This window comes from Triticum aestivum, chromosome 2B (genome assembly GCF_018294505.1).
Source record: "Triticum aestivum cultivar Chinese Spring chromosome 2B, IWGSC CS RefSeq v2.1, whole genome shotgun sequence".
In the NCBI taxonomy this organism is placed as follows: Eukaryota; Viridiplantae; Streptophyta; class Magnoliopsida; order Poales; family Poaceae; genus Triticum; species Triticum aestivum.
Window position 1 is genome coordinate 321,963,644 of NC_057798.1, and position 7,747 is coordinate 321,971,390.

The following is a 7,747-nucleotide window of genomic DNA, read 5'->3' on the forward strand; positions in this document are numbered from 1 at the left end:
ATCCAGGCACACAGAAGGGATATTTATTTGAAGTTTTTAGCGATGGCACATGCAAATTTACTTAGGACGGCAGGGTAATACCGCTTATAGGTAGGTATGGTGGACTCATCTGGAATAACTCAGGTTCAAGGTTTTTGATGTACAAGCAGAATTCCCACTTAGTACAGGCGAAAGCTAGCAAATAGGTTGAGAAGTGGCCAACTAGAGAGCAATAACGGTCATGAACATGCATTATGCATAAGTAACATTGGATACTAGCATGAGTAGGATATTAACACCATGAACATAAATATCATAGAGGCTATGTTGGTTTTGATTCAACTACATGCAGGAACATGTGCCAAGTCAAGCCACTCGAACATTCAGAGGAGGATACCATATAATCATACTACATCACAATCGTTTTAACGCAATGTTGATATCCAAGATAAGTCATTATTCACTCCTTGCTACTTATGCATGGCATGAAACTATAATCTCTAATTGTCACTGCAAACATGTTTGATTATAATAGGCTGAATCATAGATATTAGGTTAAACATATTTACAAAAAAAGAACAAGTTGAGTTCATACCCGTTTCTCTCTACCACGGCTAGTTCATCGAATATCGTCATTATTGCCTCTCACTTGCTCGACTGAATGATTTGAAAATAATAATAGTGCAAGAGTGCCGTGGACTAAGCTGGAATCTGCAAACATTTTATTCAAGAGGAGAAGACAAGGTAATATGGGCTCTTTGTCAGATCAACAATAATGCAGATGAGAGCCACTCAACATTTTCATCGTGGTCTTCTCCTCGGTATGACTCAATAAAAAAAGAAAAAGAAATTCAGAGAAACACACTAAAATATTTTTGGAGTTTTTGGTTTTTCGTAAACAAGCAAACGAAAAGAGAAAAGCAAAAAATTGAAAAACTATTTAGACGGAGAGCTCCCAACAAGTAAAAGAAGAACACGGAAATCTTTTTGGGTTTTCTTTTTAGTACTAATTTAAACTAGGAAGAAAAATAAAAAAGATGCAAGAAACATATTTTTGGATTTTCTCAAAGTTTTTCAAACACACAAGAAGAAAGCAAGAAAATAAATCTAACATGGATAATACAATGGAAAAGTGTGGACACCGACAACTGGAACGGAACGTGTGAACATGAATGTAAAATCGGTGGGAATACGTACTCCCCCAAGCTTAGGCTTTTGGCCTAACTTGGTAATCACCAGTCGTAGAAACCGTGAGGTCCAATGTTGAAGTGCTTGGGAGCAGGCACCTGAGGGTCCCACTGCTGAGGCTCCTCCTGTGCTGCAACCAGGTTGTTCTGGTAAGCGACAATGTACTCAGGCATAATCCTGTATCCACCCCTGGCAACATGATCAAACGAAGCAGGTGCAGGCAAGGTAATAGTATCATGAGTTTTCACACTAAAAACTAAGTTGTAAGGTATATCAATATTAGGGTAATTGATGTCTGCTAGAACTACGTCGGTATTTCCCCAAAGACGAAGGGATGATGAAGTATAGCGACGGTAGGTATTTCCCTTAGTGATGAACCCAAGGTTATCGAACCAGTAGGAGAACCTCCTCACACCACGTAAACAGCACCTGCACACAAATAACAAAAACTCACAACCCGACATGTTAAAGGGGTTGTTAATCCCTTTCGGGTACGACGCCTCAAGATAGGCAAATAACATGAGGTAAAAGTGGTAGATAGGATAAATAGATCACGGAACAAATAAATTGCAGCAAGGTATTTTTGTATTTTTGGTTTAATAGATCTAAAAATAAATGCAAAGGAAAATAGATCGCAAAGGCAAATATGATGAAAAGGGACCCGGGGGCCGTAGGTTTCACTAGTGGCTTCTCTCGAGAAAAATAACAAACGGTGGGAAAACAATTACTGTTGGGCAATTGATAGAACTTCAAATAATCATGATGATATCCAGGCAATGATCATTATATAGGCATCACGTCCAAGATTAGTAGACTGACTCCTGCCTCCATCTACTACTATTACTCCACACATCGACTGCTATCCAGCATGCATCTAGTGTATTAAGTTCATGGAGAAACAGAGTAATGCAAGACATGACGTAGACAAGATCTATTTATGTAGAAATAGACCCCATCTTGTTATCCTTAATAGCAACGATACATACGTGTCGTTTCCCTTTCTGTCAATGGGATCAAGCACTGTAAGGTCGAACCCATCACAAAGCACCTCTTCCCATTGCAAGATAAATAGATCAAGGTGGCCAAACAAAACCCAAATATCGAAGAAATACGAGGCTATAATCAATCACGCATATAAGAGATCAAAGAAGTGATACGTCTGCAATGTATCTATATTTATGAAGTATTCATGCCATGTTTATAATATTTTTACATAATTTTGGTATGATTTGATTAGAGCTAACCCGGACTGATGCTGTTTTCAGCAGAACTACCGTGGTGTTGTTTTTGTTCAGAAATAAAAGTTCTCGGAATGCGCTGAAAATCAAACGAGATTATTTTTGGAAAATATAAAAAATACTGGAACAAAAAGCTACTAGAGGGGAGTCCCGAGGCCACTACGAGGGTGGAGGGCACCCCCCTAGGGCACGCCCCCTGCCTCGTGGACTCCCCGTGGGCCTTCCTAATGTGAAACCAACCCCAACTCTTCCTATAAATCAAGAAAACCCCAGAACAGAAGAGAGATCAGAAGTTTGGCCACCGCAAGCCTCTGTGGCCATGAGAAATCAATTTAGGTCCTCTCTGGCACCCTGCCGGAGGGGGCCATAATCACCGGAGGCCATGGAGGAGGATTGCGGAGGGGCCACCATCTCCATGAAGGCCAAGGACCAGAGGGAGAAGCTCTCCCCATCTAGGGGGGAGGCCATGGAGGAAGAAGCACAAGGAGGAGAACCTCTCCCCCTCTCTCTCGGTGGCACCAGAGTGCCATCGGGAGGGGAATCATCACCGCGGTGATCGTCTTCATCAACATCACCATCAACATCACCATCCTCATCTCTTTTACGCGGTTCACTCTCCTGCACCCCGCTGTAATCCCTACTTGAACATGGTGCTTTATGCTACATATTATGATCCAATGATGTGTTGCCATCCTATGATGTTTTGAGTAGATATCCATTGTCTTTGGGTTGATTGATGATCTAGATTGGTATGAGTTGTATGTTTTATTATGGTGCTGTCCTATTGTGCCCTCAGTGTCGCGCAAGCGTGAGGGATTCCCGCTGTAGGATGTTGCAATACATTCATGATTCGCTTATAGTGGGTTGCTTGAGTGACATAAGCATAAACTCGAGTAAGGGGGCTGTTGCGCATGGGATAAAGGGCACTTGATATGTTAATGCAATGGTTGGGTTTTACCTTAATGATCTTTAGTAGTTGCGGATGCTTGCTAGAGTCCCAATCATAAAAGCATATGATCCAAGAAGAGAAAGTATGTTAGCTTATGGCTCTCCCTCATATGAAATTGCAATAGTGATTACCGGTCTTGTTAACAATTGCCTAGGATAATTCCGCACACCGACCCATCATTATTCCGCACTCGCTATTTATAATACTTAAGTAATATATTCTAACTTTATGATAACAACACTGATGCGGAGCATCCCACGATCATCCCCATGGACGTGTCTACATCTCCCACGACACCACTTGGACCCATGACAAGAGCTCGAGCAAAGGCTATCGAAGATATGGTGAACTCGCTCCTCTCTGAACTCCCAATCCCTACTTATGAGACATGGCTACTTCCTCATGCGGAGACTCTATGTGTGATCAGGTGTTTCGAGGAGAGTATCGGATCAGCTACACCCATTGGACAAGACGGCTAGGGCACCAAGTTCAACGCACCAGAAGAAGGCCCGCTCAAAGCTCCTAGGCTTCGGACAACCGACAACGACCGGACATCCGACGCGTGGAAGCCCCAACCGACCAGCCAAGTCCCGGCCTGCGCATGCTACAGCGGTCGGATGACCGACGCTGACCGGACGTCCGACACCTCCCAGGGCCCGGACGACCGACGCCTCTCCGGACGACCGGCACAACCTCTCCCGAGCCAAAACAACAGACGTCCGACCCCGACCTGACGACCGACACTTGCTCTCCAGAACCAAAACATCGGATGCCCGACCGACACCGGACGTTCGAGACCTCGTGAGCCATCGGATGTCCAGTGACCGTCGGACGTCCGACGCCTGTGCATCCGCCCGCGTGTGGGCCGAAGCCACTTACCCTTTCGTCCTCTTAGACTACATACAGACGTCTCCCACCTCCGAGCTAGGGTTTGCGTTGATTTAGCTCATTTGTGAGATAGAGCCTCGCTCATCCATCCGGATCTACTCCTCGTGAGGGACCGACACCTCTTCGGAGAAGATCCACCTGGATTCAAGACCTCCATCCGGAGAAGACCATCTTCAAGACCTCCTCACGGAGAAGAACCGGTTACCCTTTTGTTTCGTCTCTTGTTGGATTTGGATCTTGTACCTCTCTTGTGTTTCAATAATCTAGCACATGTGTGACTTTGTTCTTGTTGGTTGAGTGTTCTCTCGTGTTTTGCCCTCGTTCCCCTCCTCGTGTTCTTCTTGTTCCTCGTAGGGATCCACTCCAATCGTGAAAGATCGGCCTCTAGGGTTCTACCCTACATCATCTTGGTATCATGAGCCACGTTGATCACGTTTTTGGAGCCCCTACCCAGTGTATTCTAGCTTGATTTTGTTGTTTTCGTCCTAAATCCAAAAATCCCCACCAAAAATAGCCCCCAATTTTTTTTGTGATTTGCTGGTGTGGGTAAGTTTTGTTGGATTTGATCCATAGATTTGCGTTGCCACGTGTGGATCTAGCTTTCCCCATCCTCCCCACCCTTTTCGATCCAAAAATTCGCTCGAATTTAACATCTCCACCTTCCTCCACCACGAAACCATGCTATTCATGCCGTGCCCGAAATCGCCCAGGCACCGGACGTCTGACCGACACCGGACGTCCGACGACTTCCGGTCGTCCGACCATCTTCGGTCGTCCGACCATTCCTGAGATACTGAACATTTTCCGTTCGGTTTTCCCGTGTTCCACCACCACTTTCCCCATACGCACTTGCATACCACCAATGCCTTCCGCAACCACCATCACTTACCTGTTTTGCACTTCGACAAGTTTTGACACAATCTGGTCTTTGAGAATTTGAGTTGTGGTTCCCATGTCCTATTGTGTTTCGACTATGTAGGTACGAGCTGACATCAACATCACCACCGCTCATCTTCGCAAAGGACTCATCATCGCTTCGGATGGTAACATCGAAGACATCTTTGTCATCCCATGCCATTGCATTGATAACCACATAGCCTCACTTTTGCATTGCTTACCCATCGAGACTAGCCATTGAGTATTGCCGGCAATGTGACTTGTGCACATTAGTCATCATACTCCATAGCATACATACCATATCATAGTGGTGCATATCTTGATATCATCGTTTGTGTCACAAAGTTGTCATCACATACACAATTGCTTGGTTCATGAAGTTTTGCATGAGAAAAGAGCTCAAAAGTGAAAGAGCCAAACAAGCTTTTAAGCAAAGAGAGAAAGATAAGCAAAGAGCTTATACGCAAGAACCATAGCATCTTACTACATTAAGATTGTCATATCCGATCATCTTGGATCATATCACCAAAATACCATACATATAGCATACTTGGGATAGAGGTCGTTGTATTTTTGCCTAGTAGGTTGTGCACAAGTTTCGTATCCGCCTATTGTGCAATCGTGCTAACGTCTCTCTACAACAAGAGCATTTTCGTGGACTCCACATTTTGGCTCATTTTTGGTTTGCACAATCCCACTTATCTATTTGCGTGTGTGTTTCTGTGTACCACTACTTGCTTGGTCTACTTGTTGCATTTGCAAATTTGTGAATCTTTTCCAACATTATTGAAGGTCACTTACAATTGCATCAAATTTTGTGCCACCATTCAAACCAAGCTCCACCATAAGCTTTTACTTGTGTAGGTGTGAGAACCGACAAGAATTGGTACCAATTGTGCTATTTCATTGTCCGCATTTGAGAGATCTTGATCCATCTTCAACATCGGTCAAGGTACATTTGGGTATAAGTCTTCTCTTTCTCCCACTCACATTCTGCTTGGAATGATGGATAGGCCAAGTTCCTCTACCAACCCACTCTTCATCGAGCAATATGATGACATGTCATCATTCGCCACCAAGAGCCACCTCTTTGGTGCATAACGAGCGTTGCATCAAGAGTAACAAGCAATGACCGACCACATCGAGAATCTCGCCACCGACCTGCAACTCTCCGAGCAATGTACAAGGGACTACTACGACAACAAGCTCGACACACACAAGCAAGAGAACGATGCAAGAATGGACGAGATCCGTGCCTTGTTGGTGAACCACCCTCCTTCAACTTCTTAATACTCAAGACGGAGCCGCTCAAGTCGACACTCCGATGACACCTTCTAAGGCTCAAGTACAACGACATCGAACACTCTTAGACGAGCCGCGCGTCAAGACCGTCATGCATCTCGCAACCCTCTACACGGCAATCATCCACAAGAGCAAGTCGACGAGCAAGTCCTTCGTCATCAACCTCACCAAGATCCTTTTGTACAAGCTCAAGGACGTCAACGTCAACGTCGCCAATAGGAAGAACGAGCGCGTCTACATCAAGAGGAACAAGACGCCAAGGCTCAACGTCTTCAACAACAACAACGTGAAGCACAAGCTCTTGAGGCGCAACGTGCCCTTCAAGAATCAAGTCGAGCCATTGCCAAGCGCAACCGCGATAGGCGCAATCAAGAGGAAGCACTTCAAGAAGAAATCCAAGAGCAGAACTACCAACCAAGAGTGCAATGTCAAGTTCCTCCTCCTCCTCCTCAAGCTCGATGAGCTCCTCCACAACCTCAAGTTCACCAAGAGCAAGTTGACTATGGTCATCCCCCACGCCAAGAGCAACATGAGGTTGATTATCCTCAACATCAAGGGTGTCATCATCACCCTCAACAACAACACAATGAATAGCAACACTATGGCAAGCTAATGTTCACCATGCCCAAGTTCAATGGAAGCAATGATCCCGAAGAGTACCTATCATGGGCATTGAAGGTCAACAAAATCTTCCGTTTGCACAAATATGAGGAAGAGAAGAAGATCGCTATGGCATCACTTGAGTTCCAAGACTATGTACTCATATGGTGGGAACAAGTCCTTGAGCGCCGAGAGGCAAGAGGTGAACCACCAATCACCACTTGGGCTCAAATGAAAGATGTCATGCGAGCACGTTTTGTGCCCACCTACTACAACCGCGATCTCTTCAAGAAGCTCCAATTCCTCAAGCAAGGAACAAAGAGTGTTGAAGAATACTACAAGAAAATGGAGATAGCCATGATAAGAGCCAATGTCATGGAAGATGATGAGCAAACTATGGCACAGTTTTTGAATGGCCTATCATCCCATCAAGAAGATCGCCGACTTTCAACCCTACTCCAACCTCATTGAGATCATGCATCAAGCAACCAAAGCGGAACGTCAAGTGCAAGATGACTTCAAGTACGCCAAGTAATCATCCAAGAACTACGGCTTCTCCAACACCCAAGCTTCAACGACTCCTCCAACTTCTACCTCAACCAAGCCATCTACAAGCAACAACGACAAGTCAAGTTACAAGAAAACTTCGACAACCTCGAGTCGTCCTCCTCCTACTACAAGCAACTTCAAGCCACGCACTTCATCA